Genomic DNA, 16,804 nt, shown 5'->3' on the forward strand with positions numbered 1-16,804 from the left:
AGATTCCCAGGCATGACTCATCACCCATCACAGTGATGGAGGCGCCTCTCTCCTGCCTTTAGCTCCGAGGGGCTTCCAGGAACGCTGTGTTGGCTGCTGCCTGGTGGACAGAGAGGTTCTCAGGGGAGGCTCCAGTTGTGACTGGCTGAAGAGAGGTTATCTATGGACCACATGAAGGGATTTGGAAATAGGAAAACCAGGGGAGGAAAAAGGAAACAGAGGGCGCCAAGAGGCAGTGACAGGACTTACCTGTGAACACACATAAGATACCGGTGGGGATTCTCAGACATAAAAAAGGAGGTCTCTGCCTTTGCGAGGATTTGGAGAACTGTGGCAAGAGGTGTGTTCAACAGCTGGGGTGCTGTTCTGCCCTGTCCCTGGAGCACGAGCTGACACTGGCTCAGAGGATGGTCTCAGCAGTGATACCCACAGCCACGGTGAGGGAGGTGGAACAGCTCCTCCTCTGACCCCAGCAAAGATGAAGGCTCCTGACGAGTGTGGCGTGTGACACTTTGAGGTGTGGGCACTTGGGGTCATGGGAAAACGGATGCAAGTTGCTCCTCAGAGTCAAGGCAGAGAGTCACATTGCTGGGGGTGGGGGGAGTCAGCTCCCACTCGCACCTGTGGGGTTTACAACCCTATTTATCCTCCTTCACTCTGAGTGACCTATGTGTGCCCTGCACAGTGTCCATTCTCACAGTCTTAACTCTTTTATGTTCATTTATAAAATGATGTTATCATTTTGCTTCCTAGGGCACACATTTTAGAGCCTCCTTTATACTAACACCAACTACGTCCTGGCTCATCTAAATGCATGTGTGGGTGACACACTTAAACCAGTGCACCTCTCTTACAAGAATCACCTGGAGATCTTGTTAAGCTGCTGATACTGATCTAACAGTTCTGGGGAAGAGTCATATGCATTTCTTACAGGCTCCCACGTACTGCTGCTGCTGCTGCTCTTGGACCAGCTTCTGAGTAGTGGAGACTTGAAATCTTTGAGCCTCAGTTTCCTCATCTGTAAAATGGGGATAATAATGGTTAGGTTGTCATGAGGATTGAATGAGATGGTGCACGGAGCACAGCGCCTGGCAACAGTTCGGTGATAATTGATAAGAGGGTAAGATATTAGTTGCATTTTATGAGAAAGCCCACGAAGACATCCTATAGGTCTTTGATGTGAATTTGTATGTGTGTTCTGGAACAAATATCTCATTGCAAATTTTCTATTTTACATTTCCAAACACTGCAGTAATTCCCTTAAGTGGTTATTTTTGGTTGTTTATATCGTCTCTCCAGGGCAGTGAATAAAGTTATTGTTATTGGTAATAATAAAAATAATAATATATTTACCTTCGACATAGTCCTGTGCATTAATTCTCCTTGTAGTCAGGTCTCTGGACAAGCTACAAAAGAAATCAGATCTTTATTCATCCCCGGTGGCCTTACCCCATTTGGGTTTTGCTAGCATGTGAAAATGTTTGTTCTGACTTACTTTCTAGAGTTACTTTTTAAGTATGGAATAACTTAATTACCTATCCCCCAGTACTAGTAACTTACAGCTATGAGATTTATGTATATTTTTTTAGACTGAAAGCAAAAACCAAAAAGATGATAGAAAACTTTTGACTTACGTTTATGTCAAAATAGCTTAAAACTTTGTTTAGTACCCATTTCAAGCTTTTATGACTTATTTCCAATTTGAAGTTTTATTTGCAAAGTTAAACATTTAAAAATTTCTGCACTGTATATCTGTAAATTTATATGTAGTATTTTGACTCATTTTTAAAGGATGTGTTTCCCCTTTAATTTTACATCAAATTTTGTGGACCATTTTAGTAGAGCAACTCTCAGTAAGAACTACTAAAAAAATCTGTTTTTTAAAAAAAATCTTGCTGATATTAAGAACACTGGTCTCTTCTTTCTCCACAGAACCTATAAAACACATTAAAGGGCCTTTGTAGCTGCAGAGGAAAGAAATACCATATATGTATACCTTTCCTCCAGCACTGCTAACCACAAGGGGAGGTGAGAACGAACAGATTATTTTTTCAGCCCATAGAATCTCATCTTCTCCATGGTGGCTGGAGAATTGTTATCATTTCAAATTTCCTGAGAAAAAGTTAGTCATCACCACCCTAGAATGATGATTGCTAACGTCATCTGAGCTCTCATCCAATTGGTTTCCAACACTAGCTGCACATTAGAATCACCCGGGGGGCTTTAAAAAGACCACAATCCAGGTCCTACCCCATCTGGCTGGATCAGAATCTCTGAGGTTCAGGCATTTGTATTTTTTTAAGTGCTCCAGGTGACGTTTATGTACAGTGAGGTCTGAGAGACACTTAATCTAATTACTAGAACTTATTCAAAACAATTTTACAGTTACCATGGGAAAGAGGGTGGGAAGAGATTAATTTGGGAGTTTGAGATTTGCAAAGGTTAACCACTATATATAAAAATAGATAAAAAGCAAATTTCTTCTGTATAGCACAGGGAACTATATTCAATATCTTGTAATGGCCTTTAATGAGAAAGAATATGAAAATGAATATATATATATATATATACACACACAAACACACACACATATATATATGCATGACTGAGACATTATGCTGTACATCAGAAGCTGACACATGGTAACTGACTATACATCAATTAAAAAAAAAACCCTAATTACAAATTAGTAAGACGAGATTCACCTTATTATATAATCCCCATAACAATTCACTGAAATCAGTATATGTGGTCAGACCCTAGACTGAAGCTTTAGGAAAATTAATTAGCTCAGCCAAGATCGCAGAGCCAGGACAAACAGCAGACTCAATAATTAGATCCAAATCTGTGTGACTCTTGAGTCCATGCTAATTCCACTGGACCACATTGAAGAAAATGAATAAAATGATAAAATGATTTTAAAAATCATTAAAATAAATTAAATTAAAATAAATGCTAGAGCAGATATTACTGTTTGGCATTGTAGTAAAAGTAAACTTAGTATATCTGCCTTTTAGAGAGTTTTATTGCAATTTAGTCCCAGGGAGACCCAAACTGATCAATGTTTTAGGAAGAAAGGAAGAAATGAGATATGCAGAGAAGATGCTTTTAGACATAGTGCTGACCAAGAATGACAGGTTATCAGATGGTATTTTTCTTTCTCTCTCTGGCTTACTTCATTTAGAATGGCATTCTGACAGCTATATATAAAATAGATAAGCAAATTTATACAGTATAGCACAGGGAACTGTATTCAATATCTTGTAGTAGCTTTTAACTTTGAAAAAGAATATGAAAACAAATCTATGTGTATTCATGTTTGACTGAAGCATTGTGTTGTGCACCAGAAATTGGCACAACATTGTAAACTGACTATACTTCAACTTAAAAAGTAAAAAAGAAAAGAATGATAGGTTAAAAAATGTGTAATAGGTAATAACACCTTTTGGTGAATAGGCAAACATAGCCAAGTTCATGTAAAGCGGCTTACCACCCAGAACTTACACAAGAAGTCACTGAGATAATGTGTGAAGGCAAACCCTAGTCTAGATGAAGCACAACGTATGAGGAACGTGAAGTCTATGCAGGAGGTGGAAATACCAAGAAAGGGAAATAAAACCATGTTCAGCTTTATGCTGAGAAGCTAACATCACCACTCACATGTGTTTCAAATCCCAGATTTCACATGCCTGCTTCCAAAGCTGTCCAATATTCAAAAAGCAGACCTGGTTGTCCACTTTGGATGCAGCCCTTTTAAAGCTGCTGTTTAGTTAACTTCTAACTAGATGTTGGACTTTTCTGACCACCATTCTAGTCCAAAAAACATCATTTGATAAGCCAATAGCTGTATCTGCCAAGGGTTATCAAGTTACATACGTGAAAGTTTGAGTTAACACCACTAGGATCATTCTAAGCAGGATTACAATGCTAATTAGCGTTCAGCTAGTTACCAGAAAGCTGACTTAAGACTGAAACTATCCCCAAACAAGCTGTAATGATAGAATTGCTATGGAAACGACCCCACCAAGATCCTGAAGGCAAACACGATGTTTCTTTCTTTCTTTCCATTGGAATTTCCATTGGATATTATCAGTTTTCGAGATTAAAGAAAAACAGCAACGAAAACAATTCAATGTAGATATCCATTCACTAAAGTTGAATTAAGGGCAATACTTGCTTAGCAATTATCCAGGACACGAATTTCTAAGAGGCACTGGAAATGTAATGAGATAGAGAAAATTGAACTTACGTGAACTCCTTTTAGGCAGAGAACATATGAGTCATATGGGATAAGCTATAAGAATTCTCACCACCACCAGTGTTGCTCACTTGTAAGAACGGTGTTTGTGCAATAGAGGGTGTCTGAAATAATTTGCAAAGGGTTCTCATTAACTGCAAAGCTTTTTCATGTGGAGCTCCTCTTTTTATAAAATGGGATGTGCAAGTTTGGGGCACTGCCACCTCTGGTCCTCCTATCCCACTCTTTGATGTGCAATCTCACCACTCCTCTGAATGAAAGTGAAATGAAATTCTCAAACACCGGTTTGAAAAGGCCTGCCCAGAACAAACAAATCTTGGTCTGCCTGGGGCATTTTTCAGTCTGACTTGCTGATCCTCCTATTTTATAGCCAAGTTACTGAACTAGACCTTGATTAAGATCAATTTAGATCAGGTTCATTTTCATCCAAAGGAAAATTTCACTCAACATTTTCAGGAGCTGACTATGTGCCAGGCAAAAGGAAGAGTCAGATGTGAACCTGACCTTGAGGATCTCTTGGTCTAGCCATGGTTGGGACCAAGGGACATTATTGAAATTCTAAATTCGAGATGTTGTGCAGGGAAAGTGGCAGGAACACAATTCATCTCTTTAAATTAAAGAATTCTACTATATTTGAGGGAAAATTGTTCTCTCCTGTTGTTTCATGTTTAAATGTCTGTGATTCTCAGTCACCCATTCAGCTAACATTTATCAAAAATCTGTTGTGCTCTAGGCACTGTGGAATGGGGGAAACGAAGACTGGTTATACATGGTGGATGGACCACCAGCTCAAATCTTGAAAGTAAAGACATTTTTAGAAAGATATAAACCACAAAGGACAGAGAGAATGGGAGAGGCAAAAACAGTAGGAAGGGAGTCAAATGCAAACTGAAAGAAGGCAAAGTGAAGGGTTCTGTAGGGAATGGTGTCTCATTTTTGCCCTTTGCAGGCACTGGCAATCAGGGATACACCATCCCCAACCCCACACTCTACAGAAGATTGGTGATTTCTTTTTTTTTTTTTTTTTTTTTTTTGCTTTGGAGAGATGGACTGGCTCTAAAGAAAAGACTTACAGTTACTGATATTTGCAGGTACCCTAAATCAGTCTACTATTTGGGCTAATTACAAAAAGCAAAAAATAAACATACAGACTAAAACAAATGGAAGAAAATAAGGAACTTGAAAAAAATATAACAATGCTTAAGATAACTTTAAAAATGCAACTTTGATAAACATACTTAGATAAATACAAGATGATACTGCATCCATAAAATATAATAGGTATCATAAAAAGGAAGGTGAGAATAGGGGCTTTTGAAAATGAACAATACAACAGCACAAATAAAAACTCAGTAGAAGATCTGGAAAAATAATGTTGAAGAAATCATCAGGAAAGGAGGGCAGAAAGGTAAAGAGGTGGAAATGTTGGGGATAAAATGTAAGAAAATTAGAGGATCAATTCTAGCAGCCCAAAATCTAATGATGAAGACTCCTGAAAAAGAACAGGAAAATAGAGAGCAAATGGTTAAAGAAATAATAGAAGAAAATTTGCCAGAACAAAGGGATGTGAGATTCTGACTAAATGTATCAAACAGACCAACACCTAGTCACCATAATAACATGGATTATAGAACACTTGGGATAAAGAGAAGAGCCTAAAGACTTCTAGAGAAACAATTATGTTGTGAAAGAAAGAGAGAGTAGCATGGCTTTTAGTCTAGCAAAACTGATAAATGCAAGACTGTGAGGCAATGCATTAAAAATTGTATGTGTTCTAACCTTATTGTGATGTTTGACTTAAAATAATTGATACTTCAGCTATCAATCTGATAGGTGGATACAAAGAAAGGCACTTTCAGACAGGTAAGTTGGAAAATTACTTACCTCCCATTTTTTTCTTTCTCAAGAGACTTCTAAAGGACCTACTTCAATAAAATCAGAAAATAAATCATACAAAAGGACACTAGGAAGCAGCAAAAGGGAAAATTTAACAACGGAGAGGGGCAAAGTCTGGGTAAGTTCACTCATTCCTTTTGCTTTACAGAGTGGAGGTATCGCTGTTGGGGTGACTGGCCAAGCTCCTACAGAAGTCTCTGAAACGTAACCATAACCGTCTGTCCCTGGAATGCAAACGTTGCCAAACAGTGGTCTCCATTGTTTATCCTGGTAGCATATTCTGTACCTAGAGGAATACTCAGGACTCTGCTAAGCTACAAGGAGCATCATTTACATGCACATGGTCCATAAGTAATGCACCCCAGCACGTTTACCTTAAACAGCTGGTAGTCCAGCCCATCTGACTTTAACTTGGGAACTAACACTATTTCACAGTCTTCATCTATTTGCTGATAGGCAAAATGTCAGGGTGGTGGTTCTAGATCAGTGCTTTCAAAATCTAGTTCAAGGGGGAGGGTATAGCTCAGTGGTAGAGTGCATGCTTACTATTCACAGGGTACTGGGTTCAACCCCCAGTGCCTCCATTAAACAAACAAACCAACCTAATTACCTCCCCCCCCCCAAAAAAAAACAACAAACTGTGGTTCAGAATTGACAACAATAACATTAACTTGGCTACTTATTAAGAATATAGATTATCCAGGGCCAATTTTTCCCTTTTTTTCTTTTCTTTTTCTTTTTCTTTTCCTTTTTTTTTTTTTTTAAAGCAATTTCTTACTTATTTGCACTCCAATATGCTCTGGATTCATCTTGGATTTTTCCTGTCCCAGTTCCAGAATCGTGTATATTTTAAAGAAGACTATTTCAGGACAAATACCATTGTCATGAAATCAGCACTGCCTACGTGGAGGTTTCAGAAAAGACATCTTGAAACAAATCCAGGCATTTATGTTTCCCCTAAATTAGAAACTGAAGTCCTGAATAAACCCCTAGAGCTTACTTACAATCGAATCCTGGGACCCATCCCATTACATAGCCTTTACTTGGAATGGTTACATTGTACCGACGAAGGCCTTTTGCGGGGTCTGTGTTCCATGAATCTGAGCAGAGTGTCTAGAATGTTTCCCCAGTTACACACCTCACCTGCATGAGCAGAGCAAGAATCTGACATCCTGGGCATGTGTGCATTCCTACCATGCACACCTGTACTTACAGAGGCCCCACCTCATTTGTGCTGACGAATGAAAACCAGGGCAGGTTGTGTCTATTCTGTAATTATCACAATGATCAGCATTGTAATTTAAAAAAAAATCCTGGCACTCTCAAGTGTGAACAGATTCATGTAACATTAGCCGCTACCCTTTTTTGTTTATAAGCTGTGATAGTATCTCTTTCCATCCCCACTCGCATACTGCCAAGACTTATTAAACCCATATGAGTTAGACATGCCTGGTATTAATGAGTTAGCATTGTAGTAACTTCAGGAAATTCACTGGGGTGTGATTGACTTTAGATAAACAAACTTGCCTATAAACATCCCAAAGTTAAAAGCATGTTTTCTTAAAACCAAATTCTTATAATAAGACGCTCTCTCATCTGCATTCAATCTTTTCGCAGTAAATAATCATTTATGATATTTGAGAATACTGGAGTTCAAAACATGATTCATTCTCAGTTCTCTTTTCTGTTAGCTCTGTTATTACTTTGTATCATAAAGATGAGAGGTTAAAGAATGGTTGCCTGGTTGTCAAAATGTGGATGTCATTTATTCTTACTTTTAGACTCATTTCGCTCTGCCCCAAGTAGTCTTCAGTGCTGATGGCTATTTGATGAACAACATCAAGGAAGTCCATCTCTCCTCTGATGTCTTGAAGTGTGTGTGCAGTGGTGACCCCACAAGACAATTAAATGTTCTTATATGGCTTGGTAGGGTTCCTTATTTCTTAGAAACCTCATTTCCAGAATGATCTGATTATCATGTTTGATCTTCAGAATGCTTAGTTTGGGTAGAGAACCTTCCAGCATTCAGCTCTATGGAGAGCGACAGTAGTTCCAAGAATGTTCAGATAGTGGTACCGACCAGCGTTGTAGTGAAGGTAACAGAGTCTGACCCTGAGGTGTGTCTGTGACACCCGTGTGTTTCTGGCCACCCTAGTCTCAGCCCACAGCAGAGCTGTTGTTAACCAATGAGTGTAATTCTGACTTAGCCTCAACCTTCAGAACAGGGAAACCCTAATCCAGCTCTAATTCTTCCTCACAGGTTCAAGAACTCAGGAAAGGCCTCTCTAAGAAGGTGACATTGAAGCAGAACCCTCTTGAAATGAGAAAAGAAGCAAGGCCTAGGGAGACAGCAGGCCAGACAGGAGGAAAGGCCAGCACGGGGGCTGCAGTGTTCTGACTTGCTTATGAGACAACAAGAAAGTCCTAATGACTGAAGCAGAGAGAGGGAGAAAGACTGGGAGGAAATAGAGTGGTTGAGGAAAGGGTCAATGCATACAATTTTGTTCACCTTGGCAAAGAGTTTCAGTTTTATTTGGAGTGTGGTGGGAATCCACTGGAGGATAAGAGCGAAAAAACGTGATTTTGATGTAGGCAACTGTGTCTTCAAGTCCTCTGTCCCTTCTTGTGACACTCATCCATTCTTCATTATTCCTTCCAGCGTGTTCCTATAACCCCTTTAGTAAAGGGAAGGAAAATCCTTTATACTCATTTTGTTACACTAGTACACAAAGAGCATCACCTTGAACTCAAAGGTTTGTAGCAGTTTCCTTCATACAGTCCTACCAGTTATAAACCCCTCTCCCCAGGTATCTGGTCCAAGGGCCTGGGTCAGAGTTTGCAAGGCTTTGAGAAAACAGAGTACCTGATATTCTACTGTTCTCGCAATTCTTTTCTTAATCTCACCAGTTTTGTCTCTGGACTAGAGTTTCCCTGTGAGTCCCTGTCTGTCCTTGGGGTCAGGTTTCTCCTCTGTGGTTCCCTGGCATCCTTGCCAAAGACCTGTGACAGGGCAGCCCTTCCTGCCTGCCAGATACAGGAGCTTATGCTGACACTACAGCATATTTCATAATACACGTTCAGCGTGAAACCCGTCCAACGTGGCCTTAGGGCAGTGTTGGTCTCTGGAATGGTAACTCATAACACCAGTCCATTCACTCTGGCTCCTAGGGGTTCTTCTGTATCCCCTACGGAGGGACTCCCTCTGGCTTTCCAATGGGTAACATCATAAGACCTCTTTGAGTAATTAAATAAAATGCCAAATTTTCTTCTCCTGGAAAATTTTGCCTTCATTTTCCTTACTTTCAAGTCTTTTTTAAGAAGGTAAGTATTTGTATTTAATATCTGCTATCCACTCTGTTATTCTCTGTTCAGTTAGCAAATATTTATTTATTAAAGTGCCTCAACTTGTCATCTGGTGAAGAGTGAGGTACCCGTGGAAGTGCGAAGTCAGGGATGCTGAGGTGCCCAATGAGCACAGGGATTTCTTGAGATTAATTGCACCACTGAGGATTTGTGATTTGTGTTTGTTCATGGGCAGTTTTTGTTATTTTTTTTTTTCCCTTTTTGCTTTTGGCAAAGGAAGACGTGTTAGTGATTTAGGCAAACAAAACTTTCTACCACTTTGTAGAAGTGAAATGAAATGGTTCTCACTCTCAACCGGCCACATCTTTAGACATGATTGTCTGATCCGCTTGCTTAAAGAGTTTACATAGAAAGTAATGCATTTGCCTTTTACAAGGAGCTCAGGGTACTGTATTCTTTTTTTCATTTTAGCTATTATTGAAGTGTAGTTGATTTACAATGTTAGTTTCAGGTGTATAGCAGAGTGATTCAGAGATATATATATATAGTCAGATTCTTTTCCATGATAGCTTATTAGAAGAAATTGAATATAGTTCCCTGTGCTATACAGTAGGTCCTTGTTGTTTATCTATTTTATATACAGTAGTGTATATCTGTTCATCACAAACTTCTAATTCACCCCTCCCCTCTTTCCCCTTTGGTAAGAGTGGCATATTTACGGCACTCAAATGCTAAGAAAGAATGTTTCCTTTTTTTCAAGGAAAGATTTTCTGCTAAATGGAGCCCTCACTTAGTAATCCACCAGAATTTAACATTTTTATAAACTTCTGCTGGTACCACCTTGGTGGTGTTTATCATTTTATACACATCTTTGATGTGTATGTCCCATTTTCTACTCTTCTATTTATGAAATTAATTCCTTTTTCAGTTACATCATTTCCATGTTTCACTCTTCTGTTTAAAATCTAAAAGATCATATCCAGAGACATCATCATTGTTTTATCCACAAGGCTGTACTCTGAAATCACGTGTATTAAATTCTTCTTCAAACAAGACAGGTGCCCTTGCCTCCCAATTCATTAAATGTATAAATATTGTGACCAAGGATACTGGAATGGTGCTGAAACACATGGGATTCTTGAGAAATATTAATTTTGTAAAGCTACTTGAAATAATAACCAACGTCTGACATGCTGTCTCATTCTCTGTCACGGCACTGACCATTTCAGGGAATGAGACACTGAAGGTTGTTGCCGGTGGATCCAACCAGTGTTCCAGGTTCTTGTCCCGTCCCAGAAAGAATTCAGAGACAAGACTTAGAGGTTAAGAAAAGTAAAGTGAGGATCTATTAAAGGATGGACAGTACACTCTCAAGGGGAGAGCGGGCAGGCTCAGGTGGGCGGCTGCCCTGAGTTTCTTCAGCAAGTTGGTTACACAGGGTGTAGAAATGAATGGGTGGAATATTCACTGGGGAGGGAAGGGTCTGGGGTCATATTCCCTGATTTTCATCCCAACTCCACCTTCCCAAAGGGAGGAGGGGTTTTTGTCCTTATTTAGTCTGGATCGGAGGTGTCATGGCGTCCGTGCATGATGGGGACTTCTGACCTGCAAGGCTAATTTTATAGAAATGAGGGCATAAAGAGCAAAGGTTACGTTTGGACACTTGAAATTCCTGCCTTTTCTGACCTTTCTTTGTTGGTCTCCAGGCCAAGAGGTGTGGCCCCTTATCAGCCCAAAGGTTCCTGCTTTTCCTTCTCTGCCCAGGGACCCCTGGTGCTTCCATGATGTATGTTTTCCTGCATTTGGCTTGTGCCCCTGCATTCTGCCCAATCCCTGCCATTTGGTCTGTGACCCCTTTTCTCTGCTCGTGTCCAGCTCTCTGCCTGCTCCAACAGGAGGACTTGCCCAGAGCAGCTCTGGCATCCTGGGCTTCCCACATTCGTTACTGCTGCCTCCGTCCAACAGCACTGGTAGGGCAAGAACAGCATAAAATACTGTACATCTTTGGATCGATTTCATTTTGAAAACTCCTTATTGCCACTTTTTAAGTATTGTTTAAATTGTCCAATAATGGTTGCTTTGAAGTTGTTTCTTCTGGCCCCCCTTTTCCTGCTTCCATCACCTGCTCTCAGTTTTAGGGACATTTACATTTAGACTATTGGTTTAATTCTGTTTTAACCTCAGATTTCTGCGTTTTTCCTCCATTGTCCTGTTTGGTTCTGTATTAATCTGCTGCCAGCTGTGAACAGCTTGGGATTGAAATACACCCTTCTGCCAGACACAATCCTGAATCCATTAACTTGCCATTTTCTTTACTCTCCGTGGGACCCAACAGACAAGCACCTCCATGAAGGAGGTATTTACCCAACACCAACATCTGCCAAGAAAAATAGAAAGAAAAACTGGAGGCAAAGAAGGTGGAATGGGTGGGAGACTGCATGTGTTTGGAGACTGGATGCACTTTTTCTTTTGGATGAACTTTTAAAAAGTTATTGTTTAGGGCTCTGGGACCAGGATTTGTGCTGCCTGCCAAAAGCATCGCATCACTGACCCTCACAGACGGGCTAAGATCTGTGCTGAGGGGAAAGCCTTGAACCCCTCACCTCTGACACGACACGGATTCAAACCAGCACAGACTTCTGACAGGGAAACGAACGTTCTGATCTCAGCGGGAGTCTCCGTAGGGTGGTATCCCACTGGATTACAAAATAATCTCGGGTAATTAAACACATTCGGCCTCTTCGTTGTGTGGGAGGAGTCGTGGGTGAACAGACAGGAGGCTCTGATTTAATGCTGGAGGGAGGGTGGTCTTGCTAAGTCAGGGTCAGCTGTGGGGCGAGGAGGCAGGGGCCGGAGCATGCAGTGGGGCCGCCTGACGTAACCCCAGGATCATTCAAGAAACTGACATCATGTCTTGATACTGTCATGATCCCCGAGTCCCAGCACACGCAGGGAGAGGGAAGGAAGACGCATGCGTCCATCCTGGCTTGTGTAAAGCAGAGCCACCCTCGTTCCTCTGTACCCAGCGTCCTTCTCCCCAGGGGTTCCTCCACCCACAAAGACAATAAACAAAACACAGCCTAATCTTCTCTTCCTTTCTTATCTCTGACACTCTAGTAGAAAAAGGACTCTCAGAGAGTTGGGGGTGGGGAGGATGCAGAAGATAAGGATATCTTCCTTCTAGACCATTCCAGAGAATAGATTGTGTCACTTTAGTGACACCTTGCAGAGATGTTGACAGCCACGGGACTGAGCAGCATGCCACGCAAGAGTCACAGCTTTCAGAGACACTGTATTTCCCAGCGAACTGTTTTCCTTTGTTACAGAGAATCATGTGGACGCTTCCACTCAGGGAGATTCCAGCTCGAGCCAGGACTGACTAGAGGCCCTCTACGGTTTTCTGGAATCAACGGTTACCATCCTCATCCTCCACACTCACCTGCAAGGACAAGCAGAGCCAGTGAGGAAGAGCACTGAGCTTCTGGATGGAGACTTCCAGCGCAGTGGGATAGAACCAGTCGCACACACAGAGGCCCGGGCCTTCCTGCCCCACAGGATTTAGACTCCTCTACACGATGGCTTCCCTCCACCCCACTTGAGCTTGAGGGCCTCTCCCTGGGGTGTTAGATCTTGTTTCACGGGACCCTAGGCCTCTCCTCTCCATGTTTGACAAATGCATTTCCCTGGAGTGTTGAGTGGTGTCTCATGAACAGGTATTTCCCAGTCAAACAAGTCCCTGTGCACCGAGGGAGCTTCTAAGTCTTTATGATGCTAACACACGATGTGAACCCCTAAGAGCTTCACGGTAGGTAGCTAGCATCCCCAGAACAGCTTTGACTATGACACCCATGTTGCTACTGTTGTTTTAACCAGAAATCTCCCTGGAAAAACTCTGAGGAGAAACACACAAAAGCAATTTATAGGAGCTCCTGTCTGCTCTTTAAAAACACAGTTTTATGATTCAGGGGCAATGTTGCCTTAAAACTACAGCCCTGTTAGGAATGGAACAGTTCTAGTGCATGAGATGTATCGGAGCCACATTTTCAGATTTCAGTTTAAGGGATTATTCCTGAACTCCCTGATTATATACAGTCCCCCGATTATACAATCCCTTGGCTTGAATGAATAGTACATTCTGCTGTCTACAGCTAATTAGAGCACATGCCTGAAGCATGCTGCCTGTTAAATCACTGTTAAACTGGAGGGGTTTCTATAGTGATTTGCATTGGGGCTTTGCCCTTTATCTTATTATTTTCAATGTTTTTATCAATGGCTTGGATGAAGTCATAGAACGCATGCCTACCAGACGTCCTGGGGACCCCACACCAGAAAGGATGACAGAATCTGTTCTCAACAGACAGACAGGACTGATGGAGCACATCTAGGGAACTGAAATACAATCAGAGGAATGTAAAGTCCTTCCCTAAAGCCTCTAGGCTGAGGAAGGGGTGACTATGTGAAAAAACACTTGGTATCTTCAACTGGGTACAAGATCAATACGAGATCATGATGAAGTAAGGATAGGAAGTCTCGTGTAGGTTAGAAAACAGTGCATGAAATACACTGACTGAGGCAAGATGAAGGCCATTGGCGTCAAGTTTGCAACTCGGCAAGGACCACAGGCTTGAGTGAGATTATGTTCATAAACACCCATCCGCTGTGAGCCAACAGTCCGGTATGTGCAAGAATGTGAACAGGCCGTCACACCCTGCACTCCCCGGGGCAATTCACGCAACATGACTCACTGGAATTGTAATTCAGGAATTGTTACACGTTTAAACAATACTCATAACAGTCTCTTCTGCATTCTTATAATTCAAAGTAATTCTGGTTCATTGACAAGTCCCAACACTTTCCTTGGCTAACAGTGCCTCTCCTCCTGGTCTCTACCCCTCTGTTTCTATGAACAAGACTTTGACTGCAGTCTTACAACTGCACTGTTGAAACAGTCACCTCTTCCTGGCTTGCAGGTGTGTGTGTGCATTAAAGTTGGTGTTTCCCCTAAATGATGATCAGATTATGTTCACAATCTAAAGCAATCACTTTGTCTTTTTCCTTATTAATATTTTCTTTTCTTTTTTAAAATTGAGCTATCATTAACATCCAGTATTATGGTAGTTTCAGATTGCAACATAGTGATGTGGTATTTTTATATATTATGAAATGTACATCACATTAGGACCAGTTACCATTCATCACCATACAAATTTATTACAATATTATTAACTGTACTTCCTTTACTGTACATTTCATCTCCATGACTTCGTCATTTTATAGCTGGAAGTTTGCACCTCTTGACCTCCTTTACCGATTTCATCTGTTCCCACCAACCCCTCTTCCCTCTAACAAAAACAGGTGTGTTCTGTATCTGTGAGTCTGTTTCTGTTTTGGTTTTTTGTTCATTTGTTTTATTTTTTATATTCCATATATATGTAAGATCATATGGTATTTGTTTTTCTCTGCTTGACTTACTTCACTTAACATAATACCCTTCATGTCCATCCATGTTGCCACAAATGGCAAGATTTAATTCTTTTTTTATGGTTAATATTCCACTGCATATGTACACCACATCTTCTTTATCCATCCATCTATTGATGGATACTTAAGTTGATTCTGTATCTTAACTATTGTAAGTAATGCAGCGATAAACATAGGGGTACGTGTGTCTTTTCTAACTACTGTTTTCATTTCTCTCAGTAAAGACCCAGAAGTGGAATTATAGCATCATACAGTAGTTCTATTTTTAGTTTTTTGAGGCACCTCCACACTGTTTTCCACAGTGGCTGCTCCAATTGACATTCCCACCAACAGCGCGCAAAGATTCCCTTTTCTCCGTATTCTCACCATACTTCTTGTTTCTTGTCTTTTTGATACTAGTCATTCTGACAAAAAAACATTATTAAGATCGCTGTCAAAGTAGTTACTGCCTATGTTTTCTTCTAGGAGTTTTATGGTTTTAAGTTTTACAAATAAGTCTTTAATACATTTTATTTTTGTATATGGTTTATGAAGGCAGCCCTTCATCTGAGGACACCTCAGCCTATAAAGTGATTGAAGTTCACTGTCCCTGGCCCCTCGGTTCCAGGTCACACTTACTCCCTACTCATCACATTTTCAGAGAAGGAGAGGAAAGTATGCAAGGGACAGATTTGTCCTCTCTGTCCTCTCACTATGTCCCCATCCTGAGAGGAGTGAGCATTCATGGTCTAGCCCTTTTGGATTCTCTCTTTTAGAACCTGCCTGCCTTTCTTTAAAGGACACATTCTGCTCTGCTATCTTCGGAAGATGTCTGAAAACCCATGTCTCTTTTCCTTTTAGTCCCTGGGGATCACAAAGCAAAGACACCCAGCTTTGCAGACTAAAACTGTCATGTGGGTGGATCAATCCAGTCTTGTCTTCAAATTGGAGGAAGAGAAAATGAGGTGGCCCGGCCATGGCCACAAGCATCAAATTTCATTTCATCAGTTAAAAAAAAAAAAGCTGCTATTTTTGTCCTCCACTTGTCTGAATTGTCAGTCATTTCTCAGCTGAGTAGTTGAGTTATGCAGAAGATTTAAGATTAGCAGACTTAAATCATAAGCTCTGTTCCCACTCTTGCTTTCCCCCATTTTTTTGCTCCAACTTTCAACCAACAATCTCTTGGAAATGCAGCTTTGGTGATGTTTCTCTACTTGCTTAATGCATTTCAGTTGCTGTATGCATCGATGTTCAACATCTTACTATACGTTGTTTGTATTAGTAAAAACCCATTAACAATATATATTTTAAATAGAAAAGCTTCTGGATCCAAATTGCTAATTCCTTCTCCTGCCAGTCAATGACTTAGTTTAGTAAATACTGCAATGTGACATCAGAAGGTGTATCTGTAACATACATTCGCCTTGAATCTTACCTAGATCAGACAATCTTTCACTTACAGAAAATCTTTCAGAAGGAAAGAGATGATGACTGAAAGTTTGGAAAGGTCATAAACGTGCAGGGAAGGAAGACTCCAATGAGGAATCTGGAGCCCCAAAGCTGAGGCCAAGCCTTACAAAGTAATATCTCTCTCAAATTGCTAAGAATATTCCCAGGCGGAGGGCTGCAACTGGCCCACAGGCTGTGGTGCACTTTTGTAAAGTGTGGCTTCTGGAATGTCAAAGGATGGTTTGAGGCTCTGCGTTTGGTTGTTTTGCCATTCCCCCTTCCTGGCTTTTGCACTGAGAAGAAGCACTGAGAACTGCCTGGCTTTCTAGCCCAATGAGGATGCCCTGTGCACCATTCACCCCTCCTTAGAACCTGAGGTTAAGTTTGTTGCCAGCCCAAGTGGGCAATGTTGTCCCTTTGCATAGAGATGATCATCGT

The sequence above is a fragment of the Camelus bactrianus genome, chromosome 34 (genome assembly GCF_048773025.1).
Source record: "Camelus bactrianus isolate YW-2024 breed Bactrian camel chromosome 34, ASM4877302v1, whole genome shotgun sequence".
NCBI lineage: Eukaryota > Metazoa > Chordata > Mammalia > Artiodactyla > Camelidae > Camelus > Camelus bactrianus.